This window comes from Monodelphis domestica, chromosome 3 (genome assembly GCF_027887165.1).
Source record: "Monodelphis domestica isolate mMonDom1 chromosome 3, mMonDom1.pri, whole genome shotgun sequence".
Lineage (NCBI taxonomy): Eukaryota > Metazoa > Chordata > Mammalia > Didelphimorphia > Didelphidae > Monodelphis > Monodelphis domestica.
This window is the reverse complement of record NC_077229.1, coordinates 411081198-411105514: the sequence shown is the minus strand read 5'-3', so window position 1 is coordinate 411105514 and position 24317 is coordinate 411081198.

Sequence of the window (24317 nt, the reverse complement as noted above, 5' to 3'; positions counted from 1 at the left end):
CCAAGAATGCAGCATTTGCAAGCAAATTCTGAGCACATAATGCCAGTGTGAGAGTCATGCAGTTCTTAGCATAATCTAGTCCTCAGTACAGTGTCTGGAACATAGTAGGAACTTAATACATGCTTGCTGACTACCTAATTGTCTTCATAGCAACTACCTTCTCCAACCATTTGTCTCAATGTCAACCCTGGATCACTATTCCCTCTACCTCCATTTTCTTAGCTTGTGCTTAACTTTTGAGTAACTTCATCTCTTTCTTTATGTCTGTCTCTTGTCTCTCTCTTTCTCTGTCTCTTTGTCTCTCTCTGTCTCTCTGTCTCTCTGTCTCTCTCTGTCTCTCTGTCTCTCTGTCTCTCTGTCTCTTGTCTCTCTCTTTCTCTGTCTCTTTGTCTCTCTCTGTCTCTCTCTCTGTCTCTCTCTCTATCTCTCTCTCTCTTTCTCTCTCTGTCTCTCTGTCTCTCTCTGTCTCTCTGTCTCTCTGTCTCTCTCTGTCTCTGTCTCTCTCTCTATCTCTCTCTCTCTTTATCTCTCTGTCTCTCTCTGTCTCTCTGTCTCTCTGTCTCTCTCTCTCTTTCTCTCTCTGTCTCTCTGTCTCTCTGTCTCTCTCTGTCTCTCTGTCTCTCTGTCTCTTGTCTCTCTCTTTCTCTGTCTCTTTGTCTCTCTCTGTCTCTCTCTCTGTCTCTCTCTCTATCTCTCTCTCTCTTTCTCTCTCTGTCTCTCTGTCTCTCTGTCTCTCTCTGTCTCTCTGTCTCTCTGTCTCTCTCTCTGTCTCTCTCTCTATCTCTCTCTCTCTCTTTATCTCTCTGTCTCTCTCTGTCTCTCTGTCTCTCTGTCTCTCTGTCTCTCTGTCTCTCTGTCTCTCTGTCTCTCTCTCTCTCTCTCTCTCTCTCTCTCCTTTTCCAAAAAGTGGGGCCAGCCTTTCTTAGTCACATACTCTGAGAAGCTCTTCCACAATGCTAAGATGAGGAGACAGAAATATAAATACATACACATACATACAATGCACAAACACCTATGCAGAGTGGGACCTCATTTTACACAACCAAATCATGTATAATAATGAACTCCATTATTTAATCAGAATTTCTTATAACAACATACCTAGGCACTTTGTAACTTTTCTTATACTTATCAGAGCTACCAATATCACTAATCTTGTTTTTGGTGTAATTATTAATAACTAATAGCATTAATGAAACAAAGGAACACTACACTGACAAGGGAAACGACTTGTTACAAGCCAGAACTCCAGACAAACACTGATAAAGGACCTAATAATTGACACAAAACAATGTAATGACTCACAGTAATGCTTCTCAGAGCAAACATAATTGGGTGAATTGCTTTGAGACTTTATGGGAAAATGGCATAGATTTAGTATGTAATTAAAATTTTTATTTTATGTATTTTTCTGCCTTTATTTTTTCCAGTTGCCAATCATCCTTCTGTACACAGATATACACACATACAAATACATGTGCATGGGTGTATATACAAACACATGCATGTATACACCTGTACATAATATAATAGATGTCCAATTAGACACATAAAGATATTTTATTGTGGTTCAGTTTTTTCAGACATGTCTGACTCTTGTCAACCTTGAAAAACACAAAAGCCACTGCATCGAGTCAAGCACTAGATTCTACCCAGAGACAAAGCTCTGGGACTCTGGGAACAATGTCTCCAGAAAAAGCACCTTGAAGGGAGATTTTCCAAGGACAGGAGAATGAAGGACAGAAAACACACAGGGGTTACAAACAGGACTGGGAGAGAGTCTATAGCCAGAGGCTAGGATACCAGGGAGTGACCTAGGATGCATTGGGAGAAACTTCTAAGACAAAAAGGGCGATTGAGGTTCAAGTATTTCTATCAGTCCTATTCAGGATAAGACAAGGTCAGTCTGGAACTTCCCTTAAGGCAAGTTCCCAAGGGACTGAGAAAAACTTGGAAATTCTATAAACAAAGTTGGCACTCTTCGTGTCCTCATTGGAGATTTTTTTTGGCAAGTGAGATTTGCCATTTTCTTCTCTAGCTCATTTTCCAGATGAAGAAACTGAGGCAAACAGAGTTAAGTGACTTGCCCAGAGCTAGTAAGTAACTGAGGCAGGATTTGAACTCAGGAAGCACCTATGTTGTAGAGAATAGGCATATCATTCATATATATATAATATACAAATATGTGTGCATACATATGCCTATATATTAATGTATATATAACTGTCTCTTCTTAAAGACTTTAAGATCTTTGAAGGCAGGAACTGTTTCATTTGTGCCTTTATATTTATTCCCTATGCCTAACCTAATATGAAATGTAATTAAACATGTATTGATTTAGAATCTTGAAACTTAGAGACTATATTTCTCACAATCCCCTTTTCCTTTTCCTGTTTGTGCATCTCCTTAAGTGTATCGAGGTTTTGAGTTTTAGTTTCTGCCCACAAGGTCTCTCCGGCTTGTACCAGCATGGAGGAGGGAGTGGGGATTTTTTTGCCTTTCTCTGTTTTTTTTTAATTTCTCTGCTTGTCTTTTAATTTCTCTCTGCTCTAAATGGATTTTAATAAATAATACTAAAATAATACTTGGAGTATTAAATATTAATTTTAATCTTTACATTTTTGGTGACTCTACGAAGGGACTTTAGAACTTTTGTTTTGAATGTACACTCTTATGCCAAAGGGTACTGCCCTCAATTGGCTTTTTGTCAATGCATCCATTATTGGTTTTGTTCCTTTTCCTTTTTATTTTCCTATTATCCCCAAATTATTGTAATTTCCCTTTTAAAACTGCAATTTTTGTATATACCTCTAGTTCAAGTTATAAGTTAGTTATGTTTTCATGATCCATTTGGGGAGACTGGTCTGGTCTCCCAAAGGATCACAGGGGGATAATGTATTGATTTAGAATCTTGAACCCTAGACACTACATTTCCCACAATCCCCTTTTTCTTTTCCTGTTTGTGCATCTCCTTAGGTGGATTGAGGTTTTGCATTTCAGTTTCTGCCCACAAGGGTCTCTCCAGCTTGTACCAGTGTGGAGGAGGGAGTAGGTTTTTTTGCCTTTCTCTGGATTTTTTTAATTTCTCTGGTTGTTTTTAATTTCTCTCTGCTTTAAGTAGATTTTAATAAATAGTATTAAAATAATACATGGGGTATTAAATATTAATTTTAATCTCTACAGACATTTGTTTTTGCACTGACTGAAAGGGTTAGTGGTAACTCTCCCTGAAATCAGAGGAATGGACAAAATGACCTTCAAAGGTTCCTTCCAGTCTCATCTTCCTGAGTCAATTCCTCAAGGAGATTTTCACCTTGTATTCAGTAGCTGCAAAAGCAATAGGATGTGGCTACAAAAGGTTAATACAAGTCAAAATCAGAACAAGCACCCTTTAGAGTTTTCTGCTTTTAATTTCTCTTTAATGACTTGTTGGCCAGGGGATCCTCACACTGTCTTATTTAACAACCTTCCCTGCACAATAAACTGTGCAAGGCACCCACCCTCCTGCCCACAAACTGAACAATTAGAGAATCGTTTATCCTCAGCAGCCTGACAGAAACAGGAGACTGAGGAGGGCCAAGAGGAGTCTAGATTTATTAAAGTAATAAATAAGCTGGAAGACCCCACCAAAGCCTCTGCCTCTCCTATCTTATTTACTTTCTTTGTGCAGCTTTCTGAGATTGGAAGACAGCAGGATTTAATTGCTTGGAAAGGCTGCTGTCTAAGAGTGGCACAGAGCTCCCATCTTAGAAGCAATAAAATAAAGCAGGGGAGGCCGAGGAGCTTAATAACTGCTCTTGCTGCCAGCTCGGCTGGGTGTCAGGAAGCTGGGGTTTATGATATGCGTCTGCAAGGGTAAGTATCCATGAGTGGAACACTAATGCCTATAGAGACATTAAACAGGACCCAACATTGGCTGGGATGCCAGTGAGAGGCCACCTGTGGGAAAAATTTGACCATATTGTCAATTGCTCTAACTTCTCTCTTTTTTTTTTTGTAATAAGGTTTAGATCTTTGACTGCATTTGATATATAGAAATTTCAGAATAATAATAATACCTTGAGTTTTTATAAGGAATTTTCAATTTTTTCAAAGTATTTTCACATACAAGGTAACTTTTGATCTATGCAGGTTTTCCCCCATGATAAAAAATATTCCAGGCTCATATTTGTTCTCGGAGTTGGGTAAATACAGCCACCATTTGTTCCTCCAAAGTTTCTAGTGCTTATTTGCAGCTATTTTTACTCCTCTTTTCCCCAGTATGTGCTCAGAGAGATTCCCCTACCTTCCACCCATTCATGGTCCTCATATTGTGGGGGCTTGAGGTGAATCCCTGGGGTTGGGGAAGGGTACCTTTTACAAGGATGCAAGACTCCGAAACTTAGCTTAAACAGAAAAAGAGAAATTTATTAATTTACAAGGTAATGTTGAATCTGGCCAGGAGGACAGTATAGGTGAAAGACCACCTCCTAGGTGGAGCAGCATGGATGGAACGCTGCTCCCAGATGACATCAATTCTGGGGTCTTTATACTCTTTACCACAGTGAAGACATGACTCTAGACTGGTATGCACTGAGGCATGGGCAGGGGGGAGGTTTGCCTGAAGACATAGGGGGTGACCCTCATAGTTTAGAGGACAGATGGATGTCTGAGATACAACCTGATCATATTAAGGAGGTGCATCTCGCTGTCCATCTGAAGGACATTCCAAGAAGGATAATTCTCTCAGGGTCTTCTAGGACTCATCAGATATTTTGGGTTAGGAGTCACAAGGATAGAAGGGAGCAAAGGAATTTCCTGCTTATAGTTTGCCTGAAACACTTCTACAGTTTTGGGGGTAAACTGGCCATGCCACTCTAAGATTTGCAGGTCAGTATTCTCCCCTGTAGCCAGACAGGTGTTTCAGTAAATAGCATCCCAGGTCTGTTGTCAGAAAAACTCATCTTCCTAAGTTCAAGTGTTCAAATTTCTTCCTGATTTCAAATCAAAAGATATTTAGTATCTGTGTGACCCTGGGCAAGTCACTTAATTCTTTTTGTTTTAATTTCCTTATCTGGAAAATGAGTTAGAAAAGGAAACTACATACCAGTCCTGTATATTTGCCAAGAAAAACATAAATGAAAAGTTGGTCAGTACTGAAATTAATGTAGGGGTACAGGTTTCCCTATGGACAACCCAAATTCCAGGAGTGTCCTAGGTCAAAGAAGACAAAAGAAATTCCTTTCTAGGAGCATCTTTGGACTTTCCTCTAGATCTTCAGTTAACACAAATAAGCACCTCCTAGTTCTATACTGATAAGCATTGGTATCATCCATCACATTCTACTGATCATCTCTTATACCCTCAATCTCAAAATGAATGACCTCATTCCTGATTCACCCCATCCCGCCTTCCTTATCCTGTAACCTCTGTTGTCAAAAGGGTATAAAAACCCCAAACCCCATCTCCTGGACGAGGCAGTATTCCACCTGCACACTGTCTCCCAGCCTTTCAACATGGCTTCCAAATTAATACATTTCCCTTTTTTATTTTTAAGCTAAATTTTGGAGTCTTGCATTCTTGCAAAGTATAACCTGTCCCCAACCTGGAGTTTTACCTCAAAGCTCTTCCACAACAAAATGACTGGACAATGAACACCCTCTCTAAACTAGCAAGTTTTTTCTTTGTGGAAGCAGCATAAGAAGATCAAGGGCTTCCATGCCCAATGCACCTCGGGACATAAAACTTCTGGGTAGTTAGGAAATCAGGGGCTTTCCATTAGGCAAGGCTGTGGAAATAAGCCCAGTGCACCCCGGATTGCAAGGTCTCTGGGTAGCCATTAACTTAGAAGCAGTAAGACACATAGTCTGATCCCCAGCATGAGAAAAGTGAACATTTCTCTCTCTCCAAAACACTGCGTGTCCTGCCAAGAAAATAATAAGCAAGACTACTGTAAAAAGAACATATAGTTTTCTATACCAAACTGGGTCACACGTTGACATGCTGAATTGACATGGTGCCTATGATTTGTTATCCTATAGAAAACATTGCTTAAAGCCACTAAGACAATCTACATTCATGGTTTCCATCTTGTAAATCATTTCTTTCTGCAAAAGGTTTACCTAATTCTTAACCTATATCCTGTGGGTTTTAAAATTAATATACTTAAAATTAATTTTTTTTAATTTTATAAATTAATTTTTAAATAAATTTTAATTTAAAAGTAAAATTAAAATACTCAGGTATTTAATTTATAAGATTTATTAAAGTAAAAAAAAAAATAAAAGAACTACTTGAACCCAGCCTGGTCAAAAAAAAAAAAAAGAGAGCAAGGGAGGTGGAGCCTCAGAACTTATACAAACATGACCACGCAACATGGTGACAAGATTAAAAGGAATTTTGGGAAATGCTAAGGGACTTCTAGGGGCTGAAGTCCAAAGGTTCAAAATCTCCATTTATACAGTCCTTTTCCCTATAAATTATACACCTCAATCAATAAACTAAGTCCCCACCCAGCCCTCGTGAGGCTGTCTGCATTCTTACCCCTTCAGGACCCCCAAGCAGGTGGTCCCCATGGCCTGACATTTCTTGAAGACAAAGCTATGTGGACTATATTGTGCTCTTCTGTTCAGGTCAGGTCCCATCTCTTCTGACCAGAATGTGCCTAGACCTAAGGAAGGAAGCACAAAAATGGTGCCAGAGAAACCCAGATGTGTAGCGGAGGTTTACATGAGACTTTACAGAGAGCTTTCCTCACAGCAACTCAAGAAGTACTTAGTACATGTATCATTATCCTTATTTTACTAGTAAGGAAATCAAGGCTCAGAGAAGTTAAGGGACTTGCCTAAGTTTCCCAGCTCATAAGCAGCAATGACAGGACTGGAACATGGGACTCCTGGCTCCACTGCCAGTATTCTTGCTATTATACCACCCTGCTATGATCCTTCACTAAAACTTGGGAACCTAACTTATAGATGCTCAGTAAGTGCTCACTAAGAGCTTTTTACTCTTATTTTACTCAAAATTCTAATAAATTTGATGGTCTAGTTTCCCAGCCTTTGGCAGGATAGAAGCAGTAAATTAGAAAAGGGGACAAGAGGTACTGGAGGCAAGTACACTGCGAATCAATGAGAAGTGATAGTACCTACTGTAAAAAGAAGAAAAAAATAACAAGAAAGTATAAGTGCACCAATCCAAAAAGAAAGCTGCCTGGAGCCCTTTTAGCATGATGGTCTTTTAGCATAAAATCTCCTAAAGATATCACTGGGTTACAGCACAAGATAGTGTTTGATAATAATAACCATGACATGAAAATAAAAAGGTTAAACCTATTTAGTATCTAACTAAGAAAGCTAAGACATGTAATAGATATTAAAAAATGATTCCAAAAAGTTTTATTCTTTAAAGGAATAAACCTTTGGCTATCTGAAAAATATGATTATCTGCATGACTCATTCCCCAATAATTTCTGAAAGCCAAGATATTGTTTTATATATATTTGATTTTTTCTCACCACCAAACTAGGCAAAAATTATCATAAACATTTCATCTATTACTTATGTCTGTTCCCTCATGAGTATAACAAACAGCTCAATAATCTTAAACTTTCATTCCTTTATGTTTTCTTGTTTATTCTGCCTTCCTCTTTTCAACAATGTTTAATATTTTGAATCCATTACTCTTCAGACTCAATAGCAATATTATATATGCTTAATGCTCCATGTCTTTCAAAATGTTTTAAATTGTATTCTCTGAACATTATAATAACCCTGGTAAGGTAGATAGGAAAAAAATTTGTATTCCCATTGGATAGATGAAGAAATTGAGGTCTAAAATGATTAGGAAGCCTGCCCAACATGGCAGCCACTTGTTGACAGAGAGATCATTCAGGATTAGTGAGGATATTTCAAAGGGAGAAAACAGTGCGAGTTAAGGTGTGGCAAGGCATGAAAGTCCAATTCTGATTCCTGGTCAAATGAGGGCTCTTTCCAGAATACCATATAGGTAAGGCTCTTTTTTATGGGGAAAAAAATCTGTCAATTGCTTCTAAGGTAGCTCTACCAGATAATAATAGCTACTCTAGAGAAGAAAAACAAAGGAATCCTTCTGTGTTTGTTTTGGGCTCTAGCCACATCAATCCACAAATATCAATTGAGTAGCTTCTATGTCCAGGAATCTGGGCAGTTTTTATGTCAAGAATTTAAAGTTTGTGATCCAGAGATGTTCATTGACTTGTCCCAGGTCACATAGGTGAGTGGCGACATAGCCAGGATCTAAACCTAGAGGCAGTGTTGGAGGTCAGAGACGCTCAGCTCTGCTGTAAAATTTCATTAGGCTCTTGGAGTTAGGTCAGTCCCTCTTCTAAGCTCCCAAAGCACTTGTTATTTGAACCAGAATTTTCTTATCTGAGCAAAGCATAGTGGAGAAAGTGATGGGCCTAAAATTAGAAGGAAAGAGGAGAGAAAGAGAGAGAGAAGTAGAAAGAGAGGGAAAAAGAAAAGAGATACGGTAAGGAAGGGAAGAAGGAAGAAATAGAAAGGGAAGTAGAGGAAGGAAGGAAGGAAGGAAGGAAGGAAGGAAGGAAGGAAGGAAGGAAGGAAGGAAGGAAGGAACGAAGGAAGGAACGAAGGAAGGAACGAAGGAACGAAGGAAGGAAGGAACAAAGGAACGAAGGAAGGAAGGAAGGAACGAAGGAAGGAAGGAAGGAAGGAAGGATAAGGAAGGAAAAGGAAGGAAGGAAAACAAGCATATATTAACCAACTATTGTGTACCATACATTGCACTAAGAGTTTTACAGCTATTATCTCATTTGATCCTCACAATAACCTTAAGAGGGTGGTACTATTATTATACCCATTTTAGAATTGAGGAAATGAGGCAGACAGATGTTTAAAAATTTACCTATGATCAAGCATTTAAGAAGTATCTGAGAGCTGATTAATACTCAATCTTCCTGACTCTAGACCCCGTGCTCTATTCACTGTACCACCTAGCTGATAGCAGATTCTCCAAGGTCAATGACAAGCATAACACTTAAAAGTCCCAGCAAGAGCAGTAGCCCCAGATCACATGGCTTGCTTCCATTCTATCCTCACAGTCATCATCCAAAGGAATGATGCCCATGAAGAGGGCTGCCTTATCTACTAAAACAACTACCACCTCTTGTTAGCAGATAGTCCAAGAGCCCACACCTCTCGGGCTACTGACCCTCCAATCAACATCCAAGGAAGCCAAGGGACAAGTAACTGGACACTGGCAGCTATTGAGGCCCTCAATTCTTCAGTACCTACAAATACTAAAGAAACAGAAAGCCATATCCTTCAAATGTTCTTTTTTTTTCAATTGAAATGATACTACAAAAGATGCTTTTTCTATCTGTTTTGTTAGACCTTGAGGACCACTAGGCTTTTCCATTTATCTGAATTGCATCTGAAACTTCCTATATATATTATCTCCTTTTTAGAAAGCAAACTTCTTAAAAGCAGAAACTGTCTTGACTTTCTATTTGTATTCTACCATGGTTTGCATATAGTAAGCACTAAATAAATGCTTCTTCATTCATTCAAGTCCCAGATATTCTGGGTAGGAATAGAACTTCTCTTTGTCTAGTAACTCATAATTTATAACAAGTGATTACCTGCTCCATGTATACATGAGGCCAATCTTACTCCCAATCAAAGAGTTCACAGGATTTTAGAATTGAGAAGGACCTTAGGCATCATTCAACCCAATTCTCAATTTATTTTATTTTTTAAAATGTATTCATTTCTTACTTTATCAGTTCCCAAGTAAGTAGAGGGCAGCTGGATAGCTCAGTGGATTGAGAGCCAGGCCTAGAGACGGGAGGTCCTAGGTTCAAATCTGACCTCAGACACTTCCCAGCTGTGTGACCCTGGGCAAGTCATTTAACCCCCATTGCCTAGCCCTTACCACTCTTCTGCCTTAAGGGTTTTAGAAAAAAAAATTATAAGTTTCTGTGGGGTACTGGAGAGTCCCTCTGTTCTTCCAAAGGTGATTTTTATGCTCTTTTGAGGTAGTCTATTTCGTTCGGTGCTGGGGAGAGGAAGTGATTCATGTCTAGATTGCAGCCATGTTAACCCAGAAGTCGGGATTGTAAAGTTTGCAAAGCACTTTACATAGTTAACTCATTGAGTTTTCCTAACAGCCCTATTATTCCCATTTGTCGAAGGGGAAACCAAGGCTCAAAGGGGTTAAGTGATCTGTCAAAAATACCTGGGAAAGGCTAATAAATATGGACATAGCCATAACTCTTCATTGAGTTATCTATCTGAGTTTTTCAAATGGCTAAACAAGTTGTGGCATATGAGTATGATGGAATACTACTGCACTGTAAGAAATGGTGAACAGGTTAATTAAAGAGAAATGGAAAGGGGGCATCTAGGTAGCTGAATGGATAGAATGCCAGGCCTGGAGTTCGGAGGACTACGGTTCAAATGTGGCCTCAGCCATTTTATAGCTATGTGATCCTGGGAAAGTCTCACTGAAAAGGTTACAGACCAGGAAAACAAAGGAAGAAGAGACAACATGAGAATTATTGGTCTGCCTGAAAAACCAGAGATAAACAAAAACCTGGATGCTATACTACAGGAGATTATAGAAGAACATGCTCACATGTTCTGGAGCAAGGGAGCAAAATAGAAATAGAAAGGGTTCATACAACACCCTCTATACTAAATCCCCAAAAGACAACCCCTAGGAATGTAATCACCAAATTCAAGAGCTTCCAAGAAAAGGAGAAAATCCTACAAGAAGCCAAGAAGAGGAGCTTCAGATATAGGGGGGCTCCCATAAGCATCACACATGACTTAGCGACTAACACACTAAGAGACCGCAAAGCATGGAACACGATATTTAGAAAGGCAAGAGAGCTGGGTCTCCAACCAAGAATCAACTACCCATAAAAACTGACTATATATTTCCAGGGGAAAGTATGGGCATTCAACAAAATAGAAGATTTCCAAGCATTTGCTAAGAAAAGACCAGAACTTGGAAAATTTGATATCCAATCACAGAAAGCAAGAGAAACATGAAAAGGTAAATATGAAAGAAAGGGAAAAGGAGATAAATCTTATCTTTTTCTTTAAGTCAAACTCTCTTCTATAAGGACTACATTTACATCAAATTATATATATATATATTAATATGTGAGGAAAATGTATTGTGTAACTCTCAAAAATTGTATGCACCATAAGAGTAGTTAGAAGAATCATGCATAGGGAAAGATTGGGGCATCAAGAAGATTTGGTGAAAGGGGGGGCAAAGAAAGGAAAAGGGAGGGGGGGAAGTGTCGACAATACTAAGACTTACTTCAAGAAATGGGGGGAACTAAATAGAATAACCTTTCCCATACAAAGATACACATGGGAAGGAGAGGGGAAGATCTCTCATATGAGAAGGAGAGGAAGAAAGCGTGAAGTGGAATAACTTAAACCTTACTCTCAGTGAAATCAACTCTGAGAGGGAAGAACATCTAGATCAAGTGGGATACTGAATTCTATCTTAACCAATAGGGCAAGAAAGAAAGGAAAATTAAGGAGGGGGAGAGGGAGGGAGTATTAAAAGGGACGGAAGGAGAGGGGGGAGGGGAAGGGAGCATAAAAAGGGAAGGGCTAGAAAGGGAAGCATACCAAGGGAGGGGACTAGGGGGACTGACCTAAAGTAAATCACTGGTTCAAAAGGATATAGATAGGGAAGAAAGGTCAGAACTAGGGGAAGATATCAAAATGCCAGCGAATCCACAAGTGACAATCATAACTTTGAACCCATAAAATGTAGACAAATAGAAGATTGGATTAGAACCCAAAACCCTACCATATGTTGTCTTCAAGAAACACATATGAGGCGGGTTGATACTCACAAGGTTAGAATTAAAGGATGGAGTAAGCCCTTTTTGGCCTCAACTGATAGAAAGAAGGCAGGAGTTGCAATCATAATATCTGACAAAGCCAAAGCACAAATAGACCTGATCAAAAGGGATAGGGAAGGTAAATATATTCTGTTAAAAGGGAATATAGACAATGAGGAAATATCACTAATCAACATGTATGCACCAAACGGAATAGCATCCAAATTTCTAATGGAGAAACTAGGAGAATTGAAGGAAGAAATAGACAGTAAAACCATATTAGTGGGAGACTTGAACCAACCACTATCAAATTTAGATAAATCAAACCAAAAAATAAATAAGAAGGAGGTAAAAGAGGTGACTGAAATCTTAGAAAAATTAGCTTCATAAAAAAACCTCTGACAAAGGTTTAATTACTTAAATTTACAAAGAGCTAAATCAATTGTACAAAAATTCAAGCCATTCTCCAATTGATAAATGAGTATGGGACATGAACAGGCAGTTCTCAGCCAAAGAAATCAAAATTATTAATAAGCACATGAAAAAGTGTTCTACATCTCTTATAATCAGAGAGATGCAAATCAAAGCAACTCTGAGTTATCACCTCACACCTAGCAGATTGGCTAACATGACAGCTATGGAAAGTAATTAATGCTGGAGGGGATGCGGCAAAGTAGGGACACTGATTCATTGATGGTGGAGTTTTGAATTGATCCAACCACTGTGGAGGGCAATTTGGAACTATGCCCAAAGGGTGATAAAAGACTGTCTGCCCTTTGATCCAGCCATAGCACTGCTGGGTCTGTACCCCAAAGAGATAATAAGGAAAAAGACTTGTACAAGAATATTCATAGCTGCTCTCTTTGTGGTGGCAAAAAACTGGAAAATGAGGGGATGCCCTTCAATTGGGGAATGGCTGAACACATTGTGGTCTATGTTGGTGATGGAATACTATTGGGCTCAAAGGAATAATAAAGTAAAGGAATTCCATGGAGACTGGAACAACCTCCAGGAAGTGATGCAGAGAGAAAGAAGCAGAACCAAAAAACCATTGTACACAGAGACTGATACATTATGGTACCATCGAAGGTAATGGACTTCTCCATTAGGGTCAATGCAATGTCCCTGAACAATCTGCAGGGATCGAAAAAACACTATCCACAAGCAGAGGATAAACTGTGGGAGTAAAAATACCATTGAAAAGCAACTGCTTGACTACAGGGGTGGAGAGGATATGACTGAGGAGAGACTCTAAATGAACACTCTAATGCAAATACCAACAACACGGGAATGGGTTTGAATCAAGAACACATGTGATACCCAGTGGAATCATGCGCAGGCTATGGGAGAGGTGGGGGGGGGGGAGGGGGGAGGGAAGAAAATGATTTTTGTTTCCAATGAATAATGCTTGGAAATGACCAAATAAAATAATATTAAAAAAAAGAAATTAACACAAATAAAAAAAATAAAGAAATTGTAAAAGAGAGAGAGAAAGAGAGAGAGAGAGAGAGAGCGAGAGAGAGAGAGAAAGAGTCAGCCTTTACCCTTCAGGATCCTAAAGCTATGTGTATAAATGACAGGTAATAAAATCATTATGTAAGGTAGGATATGATGCATACTAGGAGATGATATTAAAAACAATTAAGGGAGTGGAAAAAAAAACTTTACAATCCCTTAAAATATTGAACTACCAGAAATAGCAGCAGCCACTGCCATAGCAGAGTGCAGAACAAACTGCAAATTTCTTAAATCCCAGTCTAGCAGTCTTATCAATGTAGGAACCACATGGCTGACCATGGGTAATGTCAGAAAATAGTGGAAGAAGCCAAACTATTCTCATGAGCTCAAAAAGAACTTAAAATCTGATTAAAAAGCAAACATGCCTTAATAGGAAGAAATCTCTATCAAATAAACTGCCAACTAGGTGTCAGCAGGTCACCAAAGGCTAAGCCTAAACACACAACCAATAGCAGGTAGCTTATAAACTTAGCTGTTTAAAAAGGGAATTCTTGGATTAGAGATAAATATAAGGCAGAAGCCAGCTCTCCCTATGGCTTTACTCTAAAAAGAATGAAGTCACTTTCTTCCCCTGTTAACTAAGTCCTTTTCAGCTGTAAATCCATGATTTATGATTGAAGTATCAGATCCATTTTTGCATTCTCCGACTTCTCCTGAGTATTATTCTTATCCACATCTCCTCTAAATGAATAATTTGAAGTCGATAAATAATAAATAAAATGTATAATCTGAATAATGTATAATTGGAAGGTGTGATTTTAAAAGCGTTGTTGCATATTTTTTCCCCATCATGTTTTTTTCTGTCCCTGGATTAAATTTGTTTTCTTTGCACTACATTTCCGTCTTCTTGTAGAGCCATGTGAAAAGCTGACAGCTTATACAAAATCGTATTACAGACAGTATTTCAGGGGTGCCTCTGACCTATAAAGTAGGTATTTTCCTGGACCGTGAGTCATACATAATTTGCAAACACAAAAGCAGACCTTAATTATGATGCCAACTATAAGCCAAACCCTGGACCAGACAGGGAATTTGCTTCATGGCAACAAATAAGTTGAAAGAAGTATAGGAAGAATAAGTCAGGAGATAGTGAATAAATATACAGCTCGAGTGCTGCGAATCAAGGTTGGAGTCGGAGCGTGGTGTGTTTTCAGATAGGAGATGGAGTAGATGGCCTTTACAGGTCTCTCCAATGCAGAGAGACAAGCATTCATTAACTGATTCTAGAAGGGGCTTAGAGAAGGAAGTTTTTAATTGTTCTATACCTAGGAGCAATTTTCTCACCTGTCTTGATATTAACCTGAAGCATTTAGTTTAAGGAATAGAAACATTTATTAAGCACTCACTGTGTACCCAGCACTACAGTAGAGCTGAGGAAACTAAGAGTAAAATAATCCCTTACTTCCACAGGAGCAATAATATATTTATTTGTGCGTATAGATCTTTATATGTTCACACATGTATGAGGAGAAAAAGAAAGACGTGTATAAGTGTATAAAATAGATACAGTTTTATTTAGTAGGAAAGGAACTAGCAGGTGGGAGAATCATGAAAAGTTTTATGAAGGGAATGCACAAGCTGTACCTAGGGATTCTAAAGGCTAGAAATGAGGAAGAAGAGTATTACAGGCATAGAGAAAAGGCAAAGAGATGAGAGCTGGAATGTCTTGGGTGAGGGGCATTTTCCATAACACCAATTTGGCAGTTATTAAGAATATATTGATCCTGATAAGTTTAGTGGCAGAAGCTCTCTTCTTTGCATTTTGCACTTTGGATTTCTGTAATTGTATTGTCTACAGGGGTACACAGGGGGCCAGTTCACTGTCCCTCAGACCATTGGAGGGCCAGACTATTAAAAAAAACCAAACTATGAACAAATCTGTATAGCGCTGTCTGGGATAGCAGGGGCTGCCGCTCTGTCTGTGATGGGCCTGTCACAGCTTGCACAGGTCCATCACCGCCACCATTATACCGGGCAGCAGTATACACAGTGCAGAATCCCCTCCCCCAGATCGCAGCTCACCATGCTGATGCCTTCTATTGTGCAGCCACATAATCCTTTGCACAGCACCTTGTACTCGTTCAGTTACTCTCAGAACAAGGCACCACTGCAAAGGATTATGTCACCGGAAGTAGTACTGTATGTGAGCGACACCATACTTTGCAGCGCTGCCACATACAGTGCTCATCTCACTGATCACCAATGAAAGAGATGCCCCTTCCGGAAGTGTGGTGGGGGCCAGAGAGATGGTCTCAGGGGGCCGCATGTGGTCTGCGGGCCTTAATTTGGGGACTCCTGATCTAGAGTACCTGATTAATAACAACAATCAGAAACTGAGTCTAGATACTATCTTGAACAATTTTTAACACTACACTGTAATTAGCATGAAGAAGAAAAATGGGGAATGTACCTAGAAAGGAGAATTCAATTTTTTTAGTAATTAACACACAAAAAAATATTTAGCATATATTACCTGGTTGTCATGTTTTTTGCCATAATAGTGATTCCCTTTTTATTTTTTATTAAATTTTATTTCTTCAATTTATAAAAATTAATGTTTTTACTTCCACTCCTGTTCCTCACTGATGGGGGGGGGGGGGAGGGAACACTCATAAGAAATAAGCATAATAAAGCAAAACAAATCTCAATATTAGCCCTAGACAAAATATTTGTTGCATTCTGCATTCTGAATCTATCCTCTCTGTCAGAAGATGGGTGTCATACATCATCATCTCTTTTCTGAAGCCATGATTGTTCATTGCATTGACCCAGAACTCTAAAATCTTTCAAAGTTGCTTGTTTTATAGTGCTGCTATTGTATGAAGTACTCTCCTAGTTCTCCTTACTTTACTCTTCATACAGGTCTTCCACAGTTTCAGGGAAATTATCCTTTTCATCATTTTTTTATAGCTCAATAGCATTCCACTTTATTCATTTATCATAATCTTTCAGTCATTCCTCAATTGATAAATATTTTCTTAATTTACCATGTTTGCTGCTTTAAAAAAAAGAACTTTTAAATATTTTTTACTTATGGTCATTATTCCTCCCCTTTTTAAAACCTCTTTAAGATATAGGCCTAGCACTTGTATTTCTAAGTCAAAGAATATTCACAATTTAATGATTTGGGGACATAGTTGCAAATTCCAATTCACAGTTCCATCAGCAATGCATTGATGTATGTTTTCCTAAAACTTCTATAGTGTTTGTCATTATCTTTTGTTGACAATTATGCCAATCTGATGAGTATGAGGAAGAATATCAATGCTTTAATTTACATTCCTTTAATCATTAGTGATTTGGAATTTCGCATAAGGCTATTGATAGCTAGAGTTTTTTCTCCTGAATTTATTGACCATAAATCATTTGGGGAATGGCTTTTCTTCTTACAGATTTGAATAATTTTCTTATATATTTGGAAATGAGATTTTTATCAGAGAAATTTGCTGTAAATGTTTCCCACTTCTTTTCTAGTTTTAGGTACATTATTTTTTGTGCAAAAGATTTTTAATTTTATATAATCAAAGTTGTCCATTTTGTCTTTTGTGATCATCTCTATCCATTGTGTGGTCCCAAACTCTTCACCTAGTCATTGATCAGAAAGGTAATTTCTCCCTTCCTCCTCTAATTCATTTGTGATATTCTTCATTTCTAAGTCATGTATCCATTTGAAGTATGTCTTGGTATATGTTGTGAGACATTGATTTATACCTAATTTTCAGCCAGATTGATTTCCAATTTTGTTAGCAGTTTTAGAAGTTTGGGTCCTTATCCCAGGTATTTAGATTTATCAAAAACTAGACTACTATATCCATTTGCTTCTGAAAGCTCCATACCCAATTTGTGCCACTGAACATTTACTTTTCTTTCTTAACAATTACCAAATCATTTGGGGGGTTGCTGCTTTGTAGTAAATTTTTAAATCTGGTACTGATTGGTTCGATGGATTATGAAAGATTTTAACTAAGAAACATTTGTATTTGACTGTAGAGATAGTAGAGAACTTCTGAAGATCTTGTGGGATGACATATTAAGGCCTATACCTTGGAAAAATCATTTTGGCAGCTGTGTTGAGACTGAATTTTAGTGGAAAGGGAGTTTTGACAAGACTAATTAGAAAATATTTATAATAATTCAAGAAAGAAACAATGAGGACCTGAACTAGGGTGCCAGTGTGTCAGTAGAGAGAAGGGAATAGATGCAAGAAAAGTTGAAGAAACAAGAACTGACAGCTGATTGGATATGTGGGATATGTGAGAGTAAAGAATTGAGGGTGACACCACATCTGCAAACCTCTTTACTGAAGATGCCCTGGGCAGAAATAAAGACGTTTAGAAGAGGGGTACATTTTAGGGGGATGACAGTGAATTCCATATTGTACATAGCAAAATATCTACTGAATATCTATTTCAAAATGACAAATGGGAATTTCATGATACAAAAATATTAGTCACTAAGAGAATAGGTGTTGGGGGTGAGTAGGTGGCTCAGTGTTTTGAGAACCAGACTTCAAAATGGGAGGTCCACAGACACTTCCTAGTTATGTGAACCTGGACAAGTCCCTTAAACTCCAAGAGCAATGCTACAAAGGGATCCTGCTGCTGGCTTGTAGCATTGCTCTTGCTCCTGCTAATTTCTTTTCAACAAAACCAACAAGGGAGGATTTTTAGTGTCAGGTAATATAGAGGGGGCTTTGGGAATAATAAGCCAAAAGCAGGGAGTGTCAGGGAGCATCAAGAAACAGAAGGCTCCATCTCACTTGGACTTAGAGGGAAGTGGGAAGTTAGAGACCTTAGAGATTAGGGCATCCTCGTGACCTTTTTGTTTTTACTAATAAACCTGTCAATTTTTACATAAAGAAGTTTTGGAAGACTGGTTTGTGCTCTGGCTTAGTAGGGTAAGACCTAATCTGCCTTACTTGACTAAAGGGGACTGGGATATCCCTTGGTGGATAACAATATCAACATACCTCAGTATAACCCAATATTTCAGTTCCTGGATCTAACTTTTTTATCTCTCTCTTCCTCTCATCTTTTTTTCCTTACTCCCCATTATTCAAAAAGAGACCTTGAACATATCTAGCATTTCAGAAAGGAAGACTACTAATGAGACCAAATATTGTTTTAGTTACTTGATGCAATCATTGGTTTAAACATCAAGCAAGTTGGCTTCTAGACCAAGTTCTACAATATTACACACAAGCTGTGTGACTTTGGACAAGTCATTTGGCTTCTTGAGAATTCATTTTCATCATCTATAAAATATAGAGATTAGGAATTTGAATTTATCTAATTCACAAAACACACTCATCCATGTCCTATGAAATATGCAATGCAAATGCCTGGGAGTCAAAAAAGATGTGGGTATAAGTTCTGGATCTGTCTTACTAACTATATCTTCAAGTACTTAGCACAGTGCCTGCCACATTTGTTGTTCAGTCATTCAATCATGATTGATTCTTCGTGACCCTATGGGCTATAGCACACCAATCCTCTCCATGGGGTTTTCATGGCAAAGATACTGGCATGGTTTGCCATTTCCTTCACCAGTGATTTAAGGAAGAAGTTAAGTGTTTTGCCCAAGGCTACACAGTTAGTAAATGCCTAAGGTCAAATTTGAACTCAAGTCTTCTTGACTCTAGACCCTGTACTTTATCCACTAAGCCACCTAACTGCCTCTCTGGCGCATAGTAGGCACTTAATAAATGTTTATTGACTGACTGAATAAGTAATATATCTGCCTAGATCTGTTTTCTCCCTTGCAAAATGAGAAAAAAAAATTGTACTTGATAACATCTAAAAACCTTTTTGGAACTTTCTTCCTCTTATCTTCCCCCAAGCTCCCCATCAACACAGAGTCCCCAAGTGCATCCAGCATTTTAAAAATAAAGACTACTAATGAGACCAAATATTAATTTGTCTTACTTTCCTTACCTATAAAAGGGTGGATGAAGTGTGCAGGAAGGACTAGTGCCTCTGGTGTGAGGACTTGTAGAGCCCTTTTCAGGGCTGCTCATTCTCCTTTGGTGTCCCCCTGCCACCCAGAACTCACCCATGGTTCCAAGAAGTTGTAGTATTGCAGTGACCACACTCCAGTTAGCTATCTCAGCAAATGAGCTAATCTAGGTTGAGGGTAACTGACAGGCTCAAACCTGTAACTGAATTGGGGGAAAGGGGGTATCTACCACAGGCACATAAAGACTTCCCCAATGGAATGGTATGATGAAAACAATTTGTTCCAACAGCCATGAAGGTGACTGAAGCAGGCACTGTGGAACTCCTAGAACATGATCAGACACTGAAGGTGCCAAGGTCATCCCCTGCATCCTGGGCCATCACCAGACAGTTTGACTTTTGTCTTGCTACTGGACTTCAATAATCGGAAAGATGAGGCTGATGACTGTCAACTCTGCCTCACATAAGTCTATTTTATGTGAAAATGAAAAGACATCCTTTGAGTACAGAGAACAACAAACAACCAATCTATCAAGCAGTGATGTGGCTTGGAAATGCCACTATTGGTCCAAATATCAAGCTCTGTCTTTCACTCCATTTTACAGTTGGCTTGGTCATGAGTAAAGAGTCCCTTAGTGGGACTGGGAATGACAAGCAATCCCCTTGGAAAGTACTGTAAGGATAAGTGCTAAGGGATAGGGAAAAATTCATAGACTGTCTTTAAGAGGAAAGGAAGAGAATTTGGATACAAGACCTGGGAGAAGATTCTGGAAGGAGAGGAGAATCTTGGGAGGTTTTACTGGACTTAACTGTCACTCCTGATTCTGGCTTTCCACTGAGCTAGAAGGAGGATTGTTACTCTGGCATCCCCTGGGAAGAACTAATCTTGTGGAAAGGTTAGGGATTCCTGGGTTGGAGAATTTGCCTTCGAGTAGACTGCCTTTTCTCTGGAGTACAGAGACCAACCTGTCTGAGAGCTACCAGATCAACTTGGACAAGGTAATTCCAAGGGTTTTGTCACCTGGGGCTCTAGGTTACCTAGAAAGCCAACCAAAGGCTTGCAAGGGGATTCAGGCTACTAGTGAGTCCTGTCTTCTTAGCCTTCTTAAAGACAATCTGGGTAGTTAGATTAGCAGAAAGTCAGATAGATTTGGGTTTTTAGATAAGAGCAGGGAGTAGATAGGCAGGGCCTACAGAAGCAAAGATGAGTACCTCTAGCAAGGTGAGTAGAAGATGGGTTGAGTCTAGATCTGTAGTTTTAGGACCCTTCCTACCCTTTCCCTTTACTCCAATTATCAAAATAAACTTGGTTTCCAAAGCCCAAGGGTTTTGTGCTTTACTGACCCTGGGCAGGTCCCTAGGTGGGTATTTCTCATCTCCCATCCATCTAGGACTTTCCCAAACAATCTACCTCCATGTGGAGGTATGTATCTCTTTTAGTACTAGCTGCCCCACAAGGCTATGCATGTGGGGCAGAATGATTATTCAAAATTCTTTGTGCAAGTTTCCCAGAAAACAAGGAACCAGTTGATCCTGAAATGTGCTTTTATATATATATATATATTTTTTTTTTGCAAGAGGGAGATAAGAACTTTGCTCCAGAATGCTTTTTTTCAAGGCCAGTGCCAGTGTAAAGGCTTATGCTGTCACTTTGAGGGGTTCTTAGTGTATATAGCCCCTCAAGCCAAATACTTCTTTCCAGCACACTCCTCTCTCTCCCACTCAGCATGGTCAAAGGTCTGAAATGGTCAGCAGACCTGAAAGATTAATTAAATGAGGCACCCACGACTCACAAACCAGTTTGACAAACTAAAAGAGATTTAATTTAAACAATTAATTAAATTCAAGTAGACATTTTCAAAATAACTCATTGCTGGTGTGAAGCAAGTCATCCTTAGCCCAACTCACTTATAGATCTGTGTGTGTGTGTGTGTGTGTGTGTGTGTGAGAGAGCATGTAGATACAATCTGAGTTCTTCCTTCTCAAATGGCCTCACTGGCATTCATAAAGCACCTGATCACACAGAGAAGTTGTGAGGACAAATGTAACAAAGAAAATTAGGGGACTTTGAAAAGCAAAAAAAGCCATCCAAATGTAAATTCTATTTTAAAAATCCTTTAAACTGTTAGATGTCTAATTTTTTAAAGGAGGAAGAGACAGAAAGGTAAGAATCATTCCCATGACTGAGTAGGATATAGGACTAGATGACCTCCTGAGATTCCGTGGGCAATGGCCTCTGTGTGAGTGAAAGGATAGGGTATTACCTACTTGATATACTTTGAGGAACCCAGGGGAGTCTTCCTGACATCACCTGTCAGTATCTGAAATTTCATTATTAGAATTCATTGCTTCAGGTTTCAAGATATAAATGGAGGGGAAATGGGGTGTCACATTCTGAACAGTAAGCCAAGATTCCTCTGGGCTAGGGCCACAGGCTGTGTACCAAGGGGACAGATACAAAAAGAAAGGAGAGGGAAAATGAAAAGGACAATTTCCTTCACTGTATTGTATCAAATAAGATAGAGGTCAGAATGGAAAAGGTTTCCCCAAACAAAATAGCAAGTGGTCAAGGAAGAACTTTAAAAGCTAGCAGTGAATGAAACATGGAGAGCTTTTCATCTTCTTTTCAAATATTAATCTATTTTCCAAACAGAGTCTGGGACATTAAATCAGCTAAAAGCATCCATCTGATAAAAGCTATGCAAATATCTTTGTAAATATACAGAAATCATCCATAATAGTGACAGATCAGATAAAGGCACATACTTCTACTCAAAGCTCTAAGTTCTAAATACAATATGCAAATCCAGAGATATTTCCTCCTTGGGTCTGGTATTCTCTTTTTCTCCAACTTTGTAGACAGTTACAAATTGCATATATTATTCATGGCCCCGCCCACTCCCTTGCTCTAAACCACTTTCAGAGAGCAAAACAGATATAAAACTTAGAAGAGCCCCCAGTGTAAGATTTTGGATTAAAAACACAAAATTGAAATTGCTGAGCTCAGTCCAGGTGCAAATTGGGGCATCCTTCCTCTCCTGATGGTATTGAAAACACACACACACACACACACACACACACACACACACACACACACACACACACACAAAACAAATGCTTGATAAGATTCCAAGAGCAATTGGAATAACTGTTGCAAAAATAATTCTAAGCCTCTAAAAATCCAAGATTTCCTTAGCTCTCCCACTTCCGGCTTCATCATCTAATCTTGTTATTCCCCACCTTTATAAAATGTTGAATCTGGATAACAAGGGGTCTGTAGGAGGTCTTGATTGTTAAGAAGACAGGCTGGCTATAAAGCAAGGAAATCAAAAGAATGGGTCTGACCCCTGACCAAGCCAATCATGTGGTCAGAGTCCCCTGAACATGGCATGTGGTTCAGCTTAGACTTTCTGAAATGAGAGCTCCTGTGGTGTAAGGACCTGCTTTAAATTTCCATTCCACCCCCTCCTTTATTTATGTGAAATCTGAGCAACAGATTCCCTCTACTTCTTTATCTGTGTAACTTTATATTGCAATAAAAGAAAAAGTGGAAGCAAAAGAAGTAAAACAGGCCAGAAGACCAGGTGGCCCATCAGTATGCTTTATCCCTCATATGACCATCGGGGACTGGTACTCCTGCAGCAGCTGCCAAGGACATCAGCAGAGCCAATGTGGCTGTATTAAAACATGGGTGGTTTCTGTTGCCTTGAGTCTATCCTAGAAAAACAGAGGGGTGACAAAACAGTGTCCAGTAAATAGAGAGTGAGATGTCCAGATCTATAGAGCCACCTGGAGCAGAGGGAGTTAGAGGAAATACCCAATGATGGCAGCACATGCAAGGTTTTAAAGAGAAAACTATAAGAATTTGGGCATTGTGCTTGAGTGTATATGACAGTTACTGATAGCTAAAGGGTTGGTCAAAAGGCAGTTAGCAGAATTATGTATGGTATGCTACAGAAGTCCTTACTCCTTCCCTAGGTGCTAACTACTTGATGATTTGGAACTTGTTCTGAGCCACAGTTCCATCATCGATAAAATGAAGGTAGACATACCCTATACACATTTACAGAGCTGTTAGGAGCTTCAAGTAAGGAGCTTCAGGAAAAGCTTCCTGGAATAGAGAGAATTTTAGCTAAATTAAATGGAACCTGAAAAACTTTTCACCTTTTTTAATTCTTCTAATCATTATCTTTATTTTTTCATTTTTTGTCATGCAAAACACACTTAGTAATTGTTGTAAGAGCTCACTCATAAATAAAACTAAAAATACACTGATTTCACCTTGTTTTCAAATATTAATATATTTTCCAAATGGAGTCCAAGACATATAATCAGCTAAAATGAAAAGCATCCATCAGTTCAGAAATTAACAAGCATGGGGACAGCTGGGTAGCTCAGTGGATTGAGAGCCAGGCCTAGAGATGGGAGGTCCTAGGTTCAAATCTGGCCTCAGACACTTCCCAGCTGTGTGACCCTGGGCAAGTCACTTAACCCCCATTGCCTAGCCCTTACCACTCTTCTGCATTGGAGCCAATACATAATATTGACTTCAAGATGGAAGGTAAGGGTTTAAAAAAAAAAGAAATTAACAAGCAGAAATAAGGAGGGAGACCATTCCAGGCATGGAGGACAATATTACAAACAATTACAAGGAAATACATCAAAGATGCATAATAGAACACCAGACACACTTGAAGTCAGGAAACCTAGGTTTGAATTTTGCCTCCCATTCTTGCTTGCTGAGTAACCACTGGCAAGTTGCTTCACTCCTCAGAAGCTCAATTTTCTCATCTATAAAATGGTATAAAAATACACTATCTACTTCACCGATTTTTGTATGAGGAAAGCACTTTGGAAACTCTAACACTCCCTTTAATTTTTTTAGATGTTTTGAAATTTTTATTTAATTAGTTAATTTAGAATATTTTTCCATGGTTACAAGATTCATGCTCTTTCCCTTCCCTTCTCCAAACCCCCTCCCATAGCTGATGCACAATTAC